General features: G+C 45.0%; 1 protein-coding gene across 2 annotated transcripts in view; it reads left to right on the top strand.

Moving 5' to 3' along the window:
- Window positions 1-20,000, top strand: part of LOC122257453 (protein N-terminal asparagine amidohydrolase) — a 120,100-nt gene that overhangs the window by 8,018 nt on the left and 92,082 nt on the right. The window lies entirely within an intron of this gene.

Raw genomic sequence — 20,000 nt, 5'->3', positions numbered from 1 at the left:
TCGGAAGAACAAACCCGACGTGGTATAATTTCACACCTTCTTAAACAGACCCATTAAAATGGTAATTGCTACTTGGCCGAGACCCGCGGCCGCAGAAAGCTCCGACCTCTCTTAGTATGCCTGGGCCACTCGAGGGGATTACTGTGCCGGGCCTGGAACCGAACAGGTGTTACATGCAGGACACACGGCCGGGCGTGGAATATCAATGGCATTGATGTGCTCTCTTGGGAAGGGGTCATGCATAAACACTCATGAACTGACTGATTGCCGGACACTGGGGAAAAATAATGAGAGAGAGAGAGAGAGAGAGAGAGAGAGAGAGAGAGAGAGAGAGAGAGAGAGAGAGAGAGAGAGAGAGAGAGAGAGAGAGAGAGAGAGAGAGTGGATGAGTGAGTGAGTGAGAGTGGATGAGTAAGTGAGTGAGTGAGTGAGTGAGTGAGTGAATAAGAGTGAGTGGATGAGAGAGAGAGAGAGAGCGAGAGAGAGAGAGAGAGAGAGAGAGAGAGAGAGAGAGAGAGAGAGAGAGAGAGAGAGAGAGAGAGAGAGAGAGAGAGAGAGAGAGAGAGAGAGAGAGAGAGAGAGAGAGAGAGAGAGAGAGAGAGAGAGAGAGAGAGAGAGAGAGAGAGAGAGAGAGAGAGAGAGAGAGAGAGAGAGAGAGAGAGAGGAAAGAAGAGATATGAGAGACGTTGTCAAATACCAGTAATAATAAAACTGATACTAGCAAATGTAAGAGAAGTGAAAACAAGATTTAAATGGCTGATGTATGTTTGTGTAGGATGTTGATCTATGCTTATGTTTTATTTTTCCTTTCGGGTGAAAACAGCTGTGTTCTTCGGTGAGGCTTATAAAACTACGGAACATCTACCTAGATGCAGGAGTGCTCCTTACTCTAAGCACGGGCATAACTCATAATTCGTCTCTCTCTCACTTGTCCTTAGACCTTGATGCTTGAGTATTTATGCACGGATTTGCAATGTTGTTTGTTTATTTTACGCACTGTGTTGTGGCCACCTCCTCGTCGCTCTCCCCTGATGGCAGTCTAACGGTGGCACCACAAAGCATCGAGATAACCAAACACGCCTGTCAATGCTGCAGCTGAAGGTGAGCAGAGGGTGACTGATTGAAAGAGGAACGAAGTTATGAGTGTTTTGCTCGCGCCAGATTGAATTAAGCAAATATAATACACCCATCTACCTCTTCCTTATATGAGACTGACACTAATCCAGCAGCGGCCGTAGTCACTGTAATCTCGACTAGACATGTCAGCCGTCAGCTGCCACTCACTACGCCCTCACGCAAGAACCCCGGGACGAGCCGGCGTTAGACGGGCGTCTTGAATGGTGGTTTGGTTGTTTTATCTAATTTCTCAAACTAGAGATCTGGCTTGTTGTTTCTGGCTGTAGGGAAGAGGTCGATGGCTGTATTACACTGGATGTTGCACTTTTGCACTTTGACCTGACGCGCGAAGAATAAGTTTGAGTGTTAATTGGACTGTGAAATGAGAGAAGAGATGAATGGAGATGTGAAGTGAAATAGGGAGAGAAAAGAGAGAGTGGACAATAAATGGGAGGAAAGGGAAACATAAATGAGAGTAACGGAGGAAAATAGGATGAGTCGATCGATCTATAAACTCATCTTTGTGACTCACAGTACGTCATTTTCTCACTCTGCCTTTTACCTTCCATCTCCTTGTGCGTCTATGCTTGGATCGTATAGAAAATATGGGCAAGATTTGAAAAGAACTTGAGTACAAGACGTGCAATATGACGAGATTGGGATCGGGACTCGCTGTGTGGCAACAGAACGACCTAGAATCTTCTTCCCGTCTCCATTGAAAAATCTCTCCCAAAAATCAAGAAATGATTGATTATGTACGAAGGATACGAGGCCAGCGCCCGCCCATTGCTTTTCTCGTCGCAAGCAACAAACAAGGCGGTCGCACGTCTTCACACTGGCCAGACGCGAGCTGCGCGGCTCGGGCGACGGCTGGGTGATGTAGGGCCGGTGGTGTCGGCTCGGAGAGTCAGGACAGGCCCTCGGGGACCTTTGCGGAGCCTCAGCCCTGACGTGCTCAACAACAACCGGAGTATGTGGCGCACTAACTATCTGTCAAAGTAATTGGTAAATCAAACGCGCTACAACCCCTAGCCGCGGGGCCTGTCATGTGTCTATCACTGCTTGATGACAACCAGGAAATTGCGCGGGGATCTTTATCCATTTATCCATTTAGAACCTGGCCTTAGTATAAACACGCAAACGCTTTTCTGTTATGAAAACAAACACAAGATCTGATGCACATCGGCTTCACAAGTCAAATACGTTTCATCACTTCATGATAGTGGATACGGGGCAGATAATATTATCCAGTTGGTTATACGTACCCTTCTAAAGTCTTCCACAGAGATACAGTGAGCGTGTTGGGCCATCCGCGGTCTCTACCTCACTTCATAGGATGAGCTTGGAATTCACATGAAACCGGTGCTAGCATGTGTAGATCAGAAATTATACAAACCTAAAATGGATTTTCTTTTCTTTCTGACTTTACTTTCTCTAATTGAAAATAGAAGTTGAGAAGTTTTCAGAATCGTCATATCACAACAAATAGGATGTACTCTGATAGTATAATTTTAGAAGTGTTATGAGAGATGTATACGATTAAAGTGCAGAAATGAGGAAGGCCCAAACGATCGCGAAACCCCGAGACTAATGAGGTGATAACTTGGGACATTAATCTTTGTGAAACCCTATGACCATTCATAAATTCACATAGTTCATATAACCGCTCTAATTTTGATTATACAGCCGTGGCAGAAAAAAAAATGATTACAAGCTCATTCTCAACCTTAAGTACGTGGTGATGTTGTCGAGTCTTACTCAGATGCCTTGCTTGCGATCCCTAACTTCTAGCACTTCTAGAGTCCATTGTCTTTAACTTTTCTGCTATTCTCGAAATCTCTGATATTGTATTTATTTCTGGATGTAAATCCTGGGTAAAACCGGTGCTTCTTTTTACTATGCTAAAAGTCGTTTATAGGGGAATACTCAAGGATTAGCCATTCGCAAAAGTATGCGCTGCCTGGCAGATTTTTTGTTACCTTATAACTTAACTAGCGTTATACCTGGAAAGTTAAGAGGGAAATATATAATGGTTACTAATATAGGTTTCTTCTGCGTGGAAAAGTTTCGATTAGGCTGCAGTGTATTAGGAAGAGGGTAATAATCAACAGCGTTTTACATGACCAACGCTATCCATCTTTTCCCTCCCAATCGAATGCCCACCTCATGAGGAAAAGGCATTTATTTAGGATGATTTCTTTATTCACTCAGTCTAACAAAGCTACAGATTGAATTGGCACAGGGGGAAACACGAGAGAGGAAGGGTAGTCCAAGGGAAGTCCCCCCAAGACGACCTTATGAGAATTTCCGCTACCCCTCTTCCCTGGCCTCGACGCCGCCCTCCCTCCCCCTGTCTCCCCCCCCCCCCTCAAAGTGTTTGCGGCTATGAACGTCTCGACTTACCGACAAAATCACACCAGATCAGCACGCACCTGCCAAAAGGTCTTCATCCCAGTGTATTTTTTTCTTACTTGTGAAGGACATGTATTGTAATTTTTCGAATTGATAAGCAACGGCACTTCTTGTGGTCTGCCGTGATTGTTATACGTGTGAGTGTATGAGTGCGTGTGCCTCTCGCCTCCTTAGACTCGCTCCTCTCGCTGTTTCTGGCCACGAACACCTCCACTTACCGACACAATCGCATCGGAATCGACACGTACCTGCCAGGAGCTCTTCATCTTGACGTGGACTTTATGAGAGATGTTTATTATAGTTTTTGAATCGGATAAACATCGCGCCTCGTTGCCTTTCACTCACTCCCCATCATCTCCTGTTTCCCTCCTGTCTCCCTTCCTTCAATCTCCCTTCGTTTCTCTCTCGCTCCTTATCCAACGAATTGGATATATGCGAATCATGCGAAGAGATAGAAGGATAAAGGAATACAAGGCATTGGTATTGTAGAAGGCAGTAAATGTCGTAGTAGCGAGGCAGGAGATGTCATTTAGATATTTGAGTTTGTTTATCAGTGCTGGCTTATCTGATGTGTGTGGGTTAATCACTTTGTTAGAGCACCGCCATTGGCCAGGTGCTGGACTTCAGAGTGTGAATTAGTTTTCAGTTTTATTGCAAGTCTTGTATTGTGGTTTGGTCTATTCCGTTAGTTACGCCTGCTCTCTTTTTCTGTGTACCCTTACAGTGAATTCATTATATCTGATATTTTATTTTAGAAACTTCATGCGACCGCCCATATTGATTATATTGTAAGGGTGTGTATGTGTGTGAGTACATGTGTGCGTGCGTGCGTGTGTAGCACAGGTCGGAGGAACGTGAGGGGAGTGTTTAGGGGTGGTGAGGGGTGGTCAAGGTGCAGGTGTCGGATTACAAGACGAGGGTAGCGCTGGAGGGAGTGGGGAAGGGGGATGGGCAGGGAAAGGGAATGGAGGAGAAGTGGGTGGGTGGAGGGGGGTGGGTGGCAGCGACCACTGGTTTACTGCTGGTGTCAACTCTCAGTCCCTCTCTCCTCTTTCTCCTCTCCCTTCTTCTTCCTGAAGCTTGGCCACAGCTTGACACTGAGGGGCCTCGCTGCCACCCTCACGCTGAACGAAGCTGCGCGTCCAGTACCGCCATCATAGCCAGGAAGGGAACTCATGAGGGTGCGACACGAGCGGGGCGAAGGGAGAGTGAGGGGAGAGAACCATACTACTGAGCAGCTGCAATCAGTCGAGTAGGAAAGCTCGGCGGACTGAGAGGTGCGAAGGCATGTGTAGAAGGACAGGGCGCTATTGGGCAAGGGAGGGCTGTGTGGCCTGTTCAGAGAAATGCCGAGTTTTGCTGAGTAGGAAAATTATTTCACGAACTCTGGCAGGGGGACCTCCCACGCACTCATATCAGAGGTTGGAAGGTGGGCAGGGTAGGGCAGGGTGTAGGCAGGGGCCGTGGTGGAAGCCCCGCCACTCACAAGTCACTAGTGGCACCGCTGCCCACCGGACCGTGTCAACCGCCACACTCGGTGCCCGCCCTCACCGACGCTTGTGGCCAGCCTCGCCGAGCCAACGTTCAGGCACGGATCCACTTGAGGGAACAAGCAATATTATCGGCCTTTCTATATCAATATTATCGGATTTTCTATATAAATATTATCGGATTTTCTATACCAATATTATCGGCCTTTTTATATCAGATTTCATTTATTGCTTTTGCGATGTGCACATAACTACTGCGACTTATTATCGTCAATGCTACGACTTATAAGACGACCATCTCTACCAATATCTTTCTATATCTCCTAATTTAATCTCGACTATAAATCGGTCTTGCTGCTGGCAGTGAGTGTCAGGAAATCAATGAGAAACGACAGCAAAAGCAATACTAAGATCATGATGATAATAGTGAACAGCGATATCTATGTTAATATTAAAGATAATATTAGTAATTCCATCGGTGGATATAGGACGACTAATATCATGTTATTGTCATTATGATTATCAGTATCAATGTCAGTATTCTTATTGCCAGCAGTATCATCATTAAAAAAAGAGCTACAGCAACAGTATTAAGGATGATGATAATGATCATTATTGCAATAATAGTGATTATTATTATCAATTTTGTTATTAATATCATTGCTATTGTTATTGTTATTGTAATTTTTATTGCTATTATGATTATTACTGTTATTGTTATTGTTATTATTATTATTATTATTATTGTTGTTATTGCTCTTGTTATTGTTATTGTTATTGTTGTTATTATTATTATTATTATTGTTATAGCTATTGTTATTGTTATTGTTATTGTTATTGTTATTGTTATTGTTATTGTTATTGTTATTATTATTATTATTATTATTATTATTATTATTATTATTATTATTGTTATTGTTATTATTATTATTATCATTTTGTTATTAGCAATATTGCTATCATTATTATTATTATCATCATTATCATATTCAACATTATTTCTTTTGTTATTCCTATTTTCATTCTTCTTCTTGTTATTATCTTTATTATTATTATTATTATCATAGTGACAACTAAACCAATATTGGGAACGGTAACATCGCTAGCGTTATCATTATTTCTAAGAGTGTTTAGGTCCACTGCCAATAATAAGCGAGACAGCGGCAATTTCCTCGTCCTGTCGTGGCACCCTTCGCAGCGGCCCCCGATAAGCTAACGACAGTTGTACTACCGTGGAAAGGATTTCGTCACCCTTCATCCTCCACTCCCCCCCCCCTCCCCTCCATCCCTTCTTCTCCTTCCTCATACTCCTCCCCCCACCCCTTAAACCCAAGATCTAACTCTCTTTCCCTTCATCCTACCCTCCCTTTCCTCATCCTAACCCTCCTCTCTCCTCCTTACCCTCCCCTCCTCCCTTCTTCCCTTCCTCTCCTCTAACCTCCCACTTCTTTCCCCCTGACCCCTCTCTCCCTCCCTCCCTCCCTCCCTCCCTCTCCTAACCTTCCTTTCTCCATCTTAACCCCCCTCCTTCCTTCTCAGCCCTCCCCCTCCCCCTCCTCCCCAGCCCTCCACCCACCCCATCCCCGGGCCAGTGTTCCCATACACCCCCGACCACAAACATCTCTCACTCGCCATGAAAACCGATTTTTACACACAAAAGTTGAGAAGCTTAATGGCTGGTGGTGTCGGTGGCTGGAGGGTCGTTATGGCGACACTGTGATGAAGGGGAGTGTGGTGGTGAGGGTGATGAGTTGGGCGTGTGGGAAATGAAGGTGATGATGAAGGAGGTGATGATGGGAAGAAGACGGTTCACGGAGATGGAGCCAAGGGGAATAAAGATGATAGTATTACTCGTTTCTCAAAGCAGAAATAATGGTAAAAATCATAACGACAACTCTCCTTGATGATAACAAACAACAAAAAGATTTACGATGACACTGATCACGATTATGACAACTCTGATGACAAAAACGTGATAATGACAATCATAATAACGATACTGCCGTTCCTAGCAATGTTAATGATGATCGTCATCACCACAATACTAGTATTGAGTAAACTGTGCTGAACATTGTCATATATCAGATTCGAAATTATTATTATCATTTCCTTAACAATGATGATCTTATCAGGCGTAAGAATGCGTTATGTCGTTTCTAAACCTTATATATATATAAGTGACATAATAAAGACTAGCGTGAAACTGAAGCCGATTCCAAAGCCTCAGAATTAGGCATGAGTCTGTGATCGCACTCGCGTCTCTGCGCCTAATTAGCGTCCTGACCTCACGTGGCTCCTTTGTGGCTCCGCCCCCTCCTCTTTCCCCTCAGCCCTGCCCTTCTCCCCCTTCTCGCCCTTCTCCCTCCCTCCCTCCTTGCCCAGCCTCCCCTTTCTCCCGTGGCTCTTTTTCACGAATCATTCATTTTTCTGTCATTCAGCCGTGTCTCTCGGTCTCTCATTCTCTCTCTCTCTCTCTCTCCCTCTCTCTCTCTCTCTCTCTCTCTCTCTCTCTCTCTCTCTCTCTCTCTCTCTCTCTCTCTCTCTCTCTCTCTCTCTCTCTCTCTCTCTCTCTCTCTCTCTCTCTCTCTCTCTCTCTCTCTCTCTCTCTCTCTCTTTCTCCTTTCCTTCCTCCCTCCCTCCTTCCCTCTCTCCCTCCCTCCTTTCCTACCCCCCATCTCTCTCTCTCTCTCTCTCTCTCTCTCTCTCTCTCTCTCTCTCTCTCTCTCTCTCTCTCTCTCTCTCCTATCTTTCTCTCTCTCTCTCTTTCTCTCTCTCTCTCGCTCTCCTTTCCTCCCTCCCTCCCTCCCTCCCTCTCTCCCTCCTTTCCTACCCCCTCTCTCTCTCTCTCTCTCTCTCTCTCTCTCTCTCTCTCTCTCTCTCTCTCTCTCTCTCTCTCTCTCTCTCTCTCTCTCTCTCTCTTTCTCTCTCTCCCTCCCTTCTTGTTCTACCCCCCTTCTCTCTCTCACGCATTTGCCATCCACTTTTTTCATTCTTTTTTCCTTTTCCCTTTTTCCTTAATCCTTTGATGTTGCTTGTCAGCTTCCACCTTCTTGCCACGCAGACATTCATCCTTTCAACCGCATTTTCCTCTGACCAAGACTCACGGATTTCGATTTTTGTGTCCATTAACCCTAGCCGCACTTCGCTTCCTCTGCAGTCTGAAAGCTTTGGTATATTCAGTCACCATACTCACCATCTTCTGGCTACCATCCTATTACTCTCTCTCCGCCATTTCGCTTGTATTTCAACTCAATCTCATCAGCGCTCGCCACCATCTAACTACCATTTCACTTTTAGCATCACCACTCACCACCATCTTCCCAGCTACTCACTAGCTTTTTACAGTCATTTCATCACCACGGCACCATCCTTACACCATCTCATCTCATCACCATACTCACTAGCGTCCTACGAGCGTCTCATCACCATATTCACTAGCGTCCTACGCGTGTCTCATCACCATACTCACTAGCGTCTTACGAGCGTCCAACGAGCGTCTCATCACCATACTCACTAGCGTCCTACGAGCGTCCTACGAGCGTCTCATCACCATCCTTATTACCCCACCTCACCTCCGTCTCACCATTCTCTCACCATACGCCAGTCACACAGCATTGCCTTCCTTCAGCCTGCCGACATAGCACATAGCTGCCTCATCCATCAGGGGCGTGGCAGCAGTTGTCAGCATCTTCAGCACCGGTCGTCCAGTAGCCGTGGTCCAGGCACGCACCCGCCGCCCATGTCCCTCTCTCGCCTCTCTCCCTAAGCGCTCATCCACCCGCCCACGCCCACGTTGGTGTTCCAGCCCCAAGGCATCGCCCAGCTTCGTCGTTTCCACTGTGTTCATTCTCCTGGCTTGTCATTCGCTTTGCCCGCTAGTAGAACTTCTCTCACTCTAATTTCCCCTCGTCTGCTCATGCTCACCCTAGTCTACCCTGACTCACCCTCGCTTATACTTGCCCTCCCTCATCCTAGCCCACCCTCAAGCACCCTCACTCGTTCTCCTAGCTTACCCACACTTACACTCGTCCTCCCTCGCACACCCTCGTTTACCCTTACTCATCCTCGCTCACCTTTGTCCTGCGTCACCCTCGCCCACCGTCATTTACCCTTGTCCACCCTTGCCCCCCTACGCCACCTTTGGTAATACTCGTCCATCCTCGCTAACCCCCGTTCACGTTCTTAAACCCCCATTCACCCTCGCCCACCCTTGCCCACCCTTGGTAATCCTCGGCCCACCTCACTCACCCTCGCATACCCTTGCCTCCCACCCCCACCCCCTCTTGCAGCTTTGCCATCCTTATATGTTAGTTCGACATTCACACTTGAGGAACACACCCTCTTTAGCCCCGCCCACTCAACTGATTCGTTTAGGCCACGCCCATTCCAGCACCGCCTTTGTGGGACTTCCCGCTTTTGGAAATCGTAAGGCATTCAGAGGGCGTCGATGATTTTATTTAGGAAAAGACTTTTGAGGTAACGCCTTATGAAGAAATTCTTCCTTATGGGAAATCATTTTAGCGATGTATGCCAGGATAATGTGTATGTAGATAACTATTCTGAATAAGTAAATCACACACATACAAATTAGCATACAACTGCAAACACACACACACACATACACACACACACACACACACACACACACACACACACACACACACACACACACACACACACACACACACACACACACACACACACACACACACACACACACATGCCTCACATAGGGCTAAAAAATATTGTGCATCCATTGTCCAAGCAGACAGCAGGTAGACACCCGCAGTGTTGCATCAGGAGACATCATTGATTGATCGTGACGCTATCAGTGGGCATATTGCATCGTGCAGTGATAAGAGGTTTTCATTCTGGGGGAGATGGTTGCAGGTACACGACCCGCCCACACTTTCACCTGATGGCCGTCCCCACACCCGCACCGATGCTTGGGTGGGGGCGGGTGCGCGGAAGGGGGATTGTGCTTGCTCCTTGTGCTTGGAGGGTACTCTACTCGGACGGAATTTGCTCTTGGATTTCCTGCTCTCTTGTTCGGATCCTTGGACATTATTCACTGTTCTACATTTTTGTAATGTTCTACTATATGAGTGAGATTATCGAGCTCATAAAGATGGTTGGCGTTAGCACAAAGCACTTTTGAAAAGACGCTTCCACTCCCTCTCGAACATCACGGTCTTCTCTATATGTTTATAGATAAAATATAAAGACGTGTGTGTGTACGTATATGTATATGTATACATATATAAATAGATAAATAAATAAATATATATATATATGTATATGTATATGTATATGTATATGTATATGTATATATATATATATATATATATATATATTATATATATATATATATATATATGTATATATATATGTATATATATATATATATATATATATATATATATATATATATATATATATATATATATATATATATATATATACATAGATACAGTATATGTATATATATATTTATACACACACACACACACACACACACACACACACACACACACACACACACACACACATATATATATATATATATATATGTATGTATTTATGTATGTATACATATATATATGTGTCTGTATGTGTGTACATACACACACACACATATACACAAGAACGAAAACAATCTGAATTAGTAGTATAGATTTCCAGCATTTAACGATTCGTTCCATCCAACAAAAGTTATTTTTAATGGCGGAGATCAGGCATTTATTAGAGAAGCGTTTTATTATCTAGAATAAGTGCCCACACCTCTTCGTAAATACCGGCGACTGCATTGTTATTTAGATATGATTACCATAAGAAATTTCATCTCCCGATAACAATAACGGCGATCATGTCTTCACAAAAACCAGATCCGAATGCTTATTTACGCTGGCCTTTCACGCTCGGCTCTCCCCCCGCTCTTATTTGGAGCAACTGGGCTGCATAAACCGCCGTGGTCATTTGTGGCGCGAGGCAGCTCTCTTGCCGTATGCGGAGGGCGAGTACGGCCAGTGACATTGCGCCTGCCGGTACATGGCACGCGCAGTGATAGAGCTCAAGGAAGGGAGGAGAGAAAAAAAAGAGAGAGCTTTCTGGAGGCAGCGGAGTGAAATGGAGCGTGGCATACCCACCCGAGGGACTGTATCGGGCGAGGCTTTATATTCCACGTCGGCTGCGAGGTAATCCTCCTCTCTCCTTCTCCGTTTCAGCCGGCTGCTTCTTCTGCTTCTCTCATTTCTCTTTCTTCTTCTCTTCCTCTTCCTTCTCCTCTTCGTCCAACCCTTCTTTCTCTTGTCGTCGTCCTCCTCCTCCTCCTTCTCCTTCCTCTTCTTCTTCTTATCTTCTTTTTCTTCTTCTTTTTTTTCTTCTTTTTCTCCTTCTCCTCCTCCTCCTCCTCTTCTTCTTCTACTTCTTTTCTCCTTCTCATCCTCCTCTTCTTCTTCTTCTTCTTCTTCTTCTTCTTCTTCTTCTTCTTCTTCTTCTTCTTCTTCTTCTTCTTCTTCTTCTTCTTCTTCTTCTTCTTCCTCCTCCTCCTCCTCCTCCTTCTCCACCACCACCTCCTTCTCCTCCTCCTTCTCCTCCTTCTGCTCCTCCTTCTCCTCCTCCTCCTCCTCCTCGTCCATCACTTCCCCCTCTATCCCCTACCCTCCCCTCCCCTTCCTGCTCTGGTAGCCACAAAATACTCGCGTATTCGCCACGACAAGCCGGCCTCTCTCGTGGCCCTCTGAGTGAGCCGTTGAATAAATGTAATAAAAACACGATGAAGGGGAAAGGCGAGGGGACTACCAGGACACCCGAGCTAACGTACTAAAGGTATACATAAACAAATACAAATTTCTCTTATTGCTAGGGACGCCATGGCTGGAGGGTAAGGAGTGTGATGATGGAATAAGTTAGATAAATAATTAGATCGTGACAGGTGTAATGGAGATATTGATTGTGTCGAGAATATATATATTTTTAATAACGGGCGATCCTGAATGTATTTTCTAGATGTAGTGCTATTTGATTGATTGTCATCTGATTAATTTGCAGCTACGAGATCTAGTGTAAATAATGACTACATGATACGAAGCGACAGTTGAGAATGTAATGAAATGCATATGATAATCTTGACAGGGTAATGATGATGTATCAATATGAATCGTGATGATAATTAAGTAGCGCGTTAATTGCATAGAAGTCAGTGCTGTAAAAATAGAAATTAAAAGAAATATATACATGCAGAAAGGATATTGATATTCTAATTACGGTTAAATAGCTTGAATAGTACATATCATGTTGATAATTAGCATTATAAGAAATATTAATGACGAATATGATTAAAGTATTAAAAAGAATGAACAATTAAACCCACGGCAACTTAATGACAACAAACTTTCTGTTCGGATAATGAATGAAAACACGCGATCCAAGAGGTCCCCTCCGCAGGGCCCTAAGGTTAAATGAATAAAGAAACAACAATGCCTCGGAGCTGATAAAGCGAGGCACAGTGAAGCCCCGCCGACGTCTGCGGACGCGTGGCGCGGTACATATTCTGGTTTGACGGTGATTGGCGTGGGCACTTGAGTGAGTCGGCCAATTTGCGCTCCTTTTTTCTAGATTGATCACTACGCACTCTTTCTCTTGTCCAGATTGTGTCGAAGTGCGTGTTGGTTCTTAATTATCTCCCACCGGTGACCGCCGAGAAGGAAGCGAAGGGTTTCGGACGCGGGGCGGCTATCGCGGTATAAACACGGTCAAGTGGCTGTACCGGGGAGGGAGGCCGCCACGCCTCAAGGTCTTCCCTGATTTGTGAGCCGGAATATTATCTCGAGGATTATGAAGGGAATAACCAGACGGGGACGATGAAGGGGAATAGTATATGCAGTGGAAGTGAGAGGGGCTCATTCTTCCTCACAGTCGCGTGAAAGGGCCGGAGGTGGGAATGCTGCCTCACCCGATAGATCTCGAGAGCTTCGGTGGCGCCGAGACGGAAGCGTGCCCGCGCCTCTTTCTTTCCTTCTTTCTTTCTTTCTTTCTTTTCTCGTTTGCTCTCTGGCCGCTGCACTCACGAGGCTTAATTGCGCGAGAGTTTCGAGAAAGTCTCATAAAATCGATAACACTGCTGATTACTGCCATTGCTTTATTTTGCTTTCCTGGCTAAGAAATCGTAAGAAAAGCTCAGCACGAAGCTATTAAAGACAAATAGTGAAAATATATAAATATACAAAGCATGAATGGCAAGCGTGTATTTTCCCTTTCGAATTCGTAATAGTGAATGGTTAACCTTAGATCCATTTGGCGAAGAGCGGGTACGCGGATGTCCTCGTGGCAGACACGTGCCTCCGCTCTGTTATGTAAGACTTTAGAGTAAAGTGTGAGTGTTAGGGATGCGGAGGAGGAGGAGGAGGAGGAGGAGGAGGAGGAGGAGGAGGAGGAGGAGGAGGAGGAGGAGGAGGAGGAGGAGGAGGAAGGAGGAGAGAGGAGGGGGAAGGAGGAGGAGGAAGAAGAGAAGGAAGGAAGTAAGGAGTAGGAGAGAGGAGGAGGAAGGAGGAGGATAGTAGTAGTAAGAAAAAGAAGAAGAATTTGAAGAAGAAGAGAAGAAGGGGGGGGAAGAGAAGAATAGAAGAAGAAAGAGGAGGGAGGGAGTAGGAGTGTAGGGAGGCAGAGGAAGTATAGGAGTAGGAGTAAGAGTAGGAACAGTAATGGCATTAGTAGTAGTAGTAGTAGTAGAAAGTATAGGAGAGAGGGGGAGTAGGATGATGAAGATGATGATGAGAAGGATGAGGAGTAGGAGGAGGAGGAGAGGAGGAGGTGGAGGAGGAGGAGGAGGAGGAGGAGGAGGAGGAGAAGAAGAAAAGAAAGAAAAAGAAAAAGAAAAAGAAAAGAAAAGAAGAAAAAGAAAAAGAAAAAGAACAAGAAAAAGAAAAAGAAAAAGAAAAAGAAAAAGAAGAAGAAAAAGAAGAAGAAGAAGAAGAAGAAGAAGAAGGGGGGGAATGGTTAAGAGGAGGAGGGGAGGAGGAAGAAACAATGGAGAAGAGAGAGAGAGAGAGAGAGAGAGAGAGAGAGAGAGAGAGAGAGAGAGAGAGAGAGAGAGAGAGAGAGAGAGAGAGAGAGAGAGAGAGAGAGAGAGAGAGAGAGAGAGAGAGAGAGAGAGAGAGAGAGAGAGAGAGAGAGAGAGAGAGAGAGGGAGGGAGGGAGGGAGAGAGGATGAGGATAAAAGACACAGTATAAATAAACTTGTGTTTTCGTGCATGTAAGCATACGTAAGTGGAGAGTCAGTGTAGTACTTATCCCAGGGAGAAGTTAGCCCTAATTACAGCGACGGTGCTTCTCAGTCTAGGAAACGCATGATCAAAAAAGAGTCACAACTCCGCATTGGGGAAAGGTTTCTAATGGGAATACCATTAATGGAAGACGATTAGGTATATAGAGTGACTCTTCTATCATAGTTGCACAGTCACCCACTTCACTTCCTTAGTTATAAAATAGCAACGTGGTTGGGGAATGAGAGAAAACAACACAAATAATAATAAGAAACAGTTGCAATCATAGTCTTAATTTGATTGCCTTGTTTTAGCTCATGACATAGAGGGCGGTTCTGTACTGTGGTTCTACTCAAATGAAATGAACATACATTTTGAGATCGGTAAACTGTTTGATACTGATATAGTTAAGTCATTCTATATATTGTCTCTTGATAGTATTGTATCAGAATCAATTATGAATAATCATTTCATGCTCTTAACCAAGTAGGGAGAATTTGTTTATCGCATGTTCATGTCGCGAGAGACAGGCACCAAAAGCAAAGACTTATTTTCGTGTCATTAAGAAACTGGTAGGATGTTGCATCATTTTTGTTTATTTATTTATCTATTTATCCATTTATTTATCTATTCATAACGAAAAACTCGCAATAGTGGGCGAGCCAACCAATCTCCGCCACAAGCAGCCGGATTTCGACGAGGCTACAGAGAAAATGTATGTCATTTGCTGGGGAGAAAAGCGGAGGGGGGACTCGCCTGGTTCTTCGCGTGATGCCGGAGGAGGAGAGGGCCCTCGCTCGGCTCTTTCTATGCATCTTCCAGGAACATGCGAGCCTTGCAATTGTTACCAATCCCTGGTATTAGCGAGATCTGTTTAGGAATGAAAAGTGAAACTAATTGGAAATAGGGAGGTTTGGTGTGAGAGAATCTAAAACATCGTATTAAAACAAGTTGGGGAATAATGCTTTTGGATTGGGCTAATTCGGTCTTCACAGCGTGCAGGGTTGATAGCCTCAGCGGTGAAGGGAACGAAGTATACGCCATTTTCTTCTTCATCTCTCGAGGCCGATGTGTGCTGGCATCGCCCAGCGGCCACAGAGGAAGCCTTACGCCGTGTTTCCAGGCCTGTGCCACGTAGGAGTCGGCTCCGAGAACAAAGAAAGGTTTCCTGTGCAGGATAGAGAGTCAGAAGGAAAGTTGGAGTGTATATATAATGGTGTCCGAGCCGCCCCGCCCTCCACCCCCCACCCCATGACCGCTGACTGGTGGCGGCGGGCGAATGGGCGGAGGGTGGGCGGACCACCAGTTTTTATTCACGATGCTCCGCTTACACAGCACACCGGGCCGCCCTCGCCGCCCCCTCCTCTCTCTGCCTTGCCTCGCTCGGGCCCACGAGCACCTCAGGCTTTTCTCCCGCCTCAGTCTGAAAGTGAGCCTCTTTAAAGCTTTTCAGCCCTTTTCACCGTCTCTCGGGGTAGCACTTCATATGCTTATGCCCTCTCTGACTTTAGAAATCTGCCTGGTGCGCCTTAACCTCTTTCGTGGTATTCCAAATAGGCAGTAACTCTACACACACACACACACACACACACACACACACACACACACACACACACACACACACACACACACACACACACACACACACACACACACACACACACACACACACACACACACACACACACACACACACACACACACTCGCTGAATAACAAAAATCACACAATCGATAGTTTCATATGACTTCAACCGGAGCGCAGGATCAGGCCAGCACTACTTCCACTATCATCACCGACATCTTCGCACCATCACGCTGATTTTACATTGCATCCCCTTCTTATACTCTTAGATTCGCTTCATGTCCCGTAGTTTTTTCTCCAAACTTTTGTTCTTAGCTTCGCCGCCACACCCTCTCCACCCTCCAGACCCCGGCACCCGAAGTAAATGTGGTACCGAGGCAGCGTGAGGGTGGTCAAGTGTGACGGGCGTTGTACGTGCGACCTGCGGCAGGTGTCTGTGGTGACCACAAACACCTTGTCAACACTGCACGAGATAGCGTTGTCATGGCAGACACGTGTTGGCTTCGGGTGATGCTTGTGACGGATGGCCACGTGTCTCTGGGGGCTTTAATGGCCTCTGAACAGATTTTTTTTTTTTTTTTTTTTTAGGGGGGGAGGTAATTTTCTCCCTCTCTTTCGTAGGGGAAGGGAAAGGGATGGGAAGGGAAGAGAAGTGAAGGAAGAAAGAAAGATATCACAAGTTACAACTCACCCCCCCGAGCTGATGCAGAGGAAATGTCCTGAGCAAACAAACACAGATAAGAGCGGCCAAGAAGATTGCTGCGGTGGCGTACCATCTTGGACAGTCTGAGCGTGGGTTTGGCGGTGTCTGGGCTGTGTGAGCTGCTTGCATGCACGGACGTCTGCTCGAGCTCTCGACTTCAGACGCACATAATAGCCTCAGCACATTAGCACATTCTTGATGGATAGTTCTTCCTTTTTCGAATATATATTACTACTGATTGGCGGATAAGCTAGCAATATACTTGCCGTTTTGAAATGGAAGCAATGCATACAAATCAACGACTTCGGCCACTTGTCTACAGCTTGATCTTCGCAGCATCTTTAAGCAAGGGTCACTGTCAGCACCGCATCGTTAACTTATTCCTCAACCATATTAGATCACCACTTGGCTTACCAAAGGGAGGTAATCATCCGCCAAATCATTGTAATGAAAATAATGTCTGTGGGTTTTTCTCGGTTCTTCATTCCAAATTAGCCTAGACGTTCAGACCAGGAAAATCTGATCGCATACTGATATAATTAATCTCATTTTTTGCACGGCTTTGCACATGCCATCCTGCATGTCTTCTTCGCAGATAATTAGATTTTTTCTCTCGTCTCAGCAGAATATGCATATCTTGATATCAAGTCCTGTCAAGGAAGCTACAACATATTTATGATGATAATTATATATATAAAAAACTTATTTAGCAAGATAAAAGTCACTAGGCTACATAATATACAAAGAACAAGGTGGAATTCATCAAGATAACTAAGTTGCTGACAGGATGAACCTTAGGTTGTTTGTTGAGTCCTTACACTGATAGGAGTTGCAATTCACCAGAAGTAGTATAACATGGTGTTTATTAATGAGTGTGTCCGTACATACGATTGTCTCCAGCAGACGGCATTAGTCCTTTTGCGTGAGCATGTCAGGTAGTGCACGCTTTAATGTCATTGTGTCATCTCTATCACGATTGATCAGAATATTCTTCAGTCAGCACCGTTGGTTCTAATACGAAACATCATGTAAACTTATGACGGGTTGGTTCACCTCGCGCGGGGCCTGTGTGTGAGTAGAGGTCCTTTCCCTTTCCCCCGTGGCAATCGCGCGCTCTTGGAAAAAGCCTAATAAAAGACCGTATTGGGAATCCCCCACCGGGCTGGACTCGAGGCTTCCTGGAGTCTTCATCAGAGCCTGACACAAAGAACAGCCATAACCGTAAATAAGGACAGGGGGCTTCTTCCTGTAGAGCCTGGGATGAGGTAGCTGTGGGAAAGGGTTGCATGTGTGTCGCGGGCTTGCCCTTGTCTTCGTAAGAAGGTAAGGTCAGTGCTTCAGTCCTCCAACTCGCTAATGCTTATTGTTTTCAGATATCTCCGTGCATGCACTGCGTTGCAATTATAGAACAACATATCGGTACTGCGGTATTATAGAGGGAGAGAGTAGTTGAATATTGGACATTCAGAGATATGAAGCCAAGATCAAAGGAGATGCGTGGATGAAATAAAAGAGAAGAATAGGAGAAGAAAAGAAAAAGGCGCAATAGAGAAGTATATGCAACAGAAGAACCAAGGAAAGAGACGAAATTAATGAAAAGTCTGAGAGAATAAAACGAGAGAAAAACAACAGAAAAAAAACAAAGAGACAGACAGAGCGAGAGCGAGCGAGCAAGCGAGCGAGAGAGAGAGAGAGAGAGAGAGAGAGAGAGAGAGAGAGAGAGAGAGAGAGAGAGAGAGAGAGAGAGAGAGAGAGAGAGAGAGAGAGAGAGAGAGAGAGAGAGAGAGAGAGAGAGAAACACAGAGAAGGGTGGAGGGAGAAAGGAAGAAGGGAGGGAGGGAAGGAGGGCGAGAAGGAGGAGGAGGAGAAGGAGGAGTGGAGGAGGGGGGGGGGCGCACCATAAAAACTGGCCCCATGTCCTGTATACTTACTTGCTTTAATTTGCTTCGCGGCGTCAGTAAGGCGAGCGAGGGAGAGACATTGTGCGTTTCATTCACGCTGGAATTAAGGTAATTGCGGTGCCCGATCAACATCTCATTAAATCAGGAGGAAAGAGCGAGAGGCGAAGGGGGTGGAAAGAGGGAGGAAAAAATATATATAAAAGTAAGATAATACTTGGTGAAATAAAGAGAGGAATAGGCGGGGTAAAGAAGGAGAGATGGCGAAGGGTAAAAGAAGATAATGATAATGATAAAAAAAAAACGAAGAAAGAAAAAGAAAATGGGATAGTGGAGTTGCACGAACGGGAAAGTGGTCTGTAAAAGAAAAAAACAAGAAGGGGAGAGATAGATAGATAGATAGATAGATAGATAGAGAGATAGATAGAGATAGATAGATAGATAGATAGATAGATAGATAGAGAGATAGATAGAGAGATAGATAGATAGATAGATAGATAGATAGATAGATAGATAGATAGAGAGATAGATAGAGAGATAGATAGATAGATAGATAGATAGATAGATAGATAGATAGATAGATAGAGAGAGAGATAGATAGAGAGATAGATAGAGAGATAGATAGAGAGATAGATAGAGAGATAGATAGAGATAGATAGATAGATAGATAGAGAGAGAGATAGATAGAGATAGATAGATAGATAGATAGATAGAGAGAGAGAGAGAGAGAGAGAGAGAGAGAGAGAGAGAGAGAGAGAGAGAGAGAGAGAGAGAGAGAGAGAGAGAGAGAGAGAGAGAGAGAGAGAGAGAGAGAGAGGGAGAGAGAGAGAGAGAGAGATGGAGAGAGACAGAGAGATGGAAAACAGTGATGGAGAGAGAGAGATGGTGAACGAGAGATTGAGAGAGAGAAATGAAGAGAGAGATGGAGAGAGAGAGAGAGAGATTGAGAGAGAGAGAAAGAAAGAGAGAGAGAGAAAGAAAGAAGAGAGAGAGAGAGAGAGAGAGAGAGAGAGAGAGAGAGAGAGAGAGAGAGAGAGAGAGAGAGAGAGAGAGAGAGAGAGAGAGAGAGAGAGAGAGAGAGAGAGAGCGAGAGCGAGAGCGAGCAAGAGAGTGAAGGAGGAGAGGGAGAGGGGAGGGGCGGAGCGAGTGGGTGTGAGAGAGCGTGTTGTACCTCATCCCAGCTGCCCATAGAAGGTGGCCGCTACGCACAATACATCCTAAAAAAATGGTTGCAAAGATAGAAAATCTTAAACTCTTCTTAAACGACTCGTAAAGGTTCAGGTATTTAATTATAGATATTATTCACTGTCCGTGCATTACTTAATACTATATATTTCTAGACTATTAGTGTTTGCTACGAATATGATAATAGGGTCTTGCCGCGAGAAGAGAGTGTAAATCTAATGCGCGATTTTTATTAGGCAAGAAAGTGGTCGGAAAATGACCTTATAGCTTTATCGTCTTTCATTAAACTTTAAAGATTAGCTAAATATGTATGATCTTAGCATGGGAAAAAATGCCTATTGTTGCAGTCT

Source organism: Penaeus japonicus, unplaced genomic scaffold (genome assembly GCF_977035675.1).
Source record: "Penaeus japonicus unplaced genomic scaffold, GWHDUDI00000001_assembly GWHDUDI00000022, whole genome shotgun sequence".
Classification (NCBI taxonomy): Eukaryota; Metazoa; Arthropoda; class Malacostraca; order Decapoda; family Penaeidae; genus Penaeus; species Penaeus japonicus.
The sequence above is the reverse complement of the archived record's forward strand: the minus strand, read 5'-3'. Positions and strand labels throughout refer to the sequence as shown.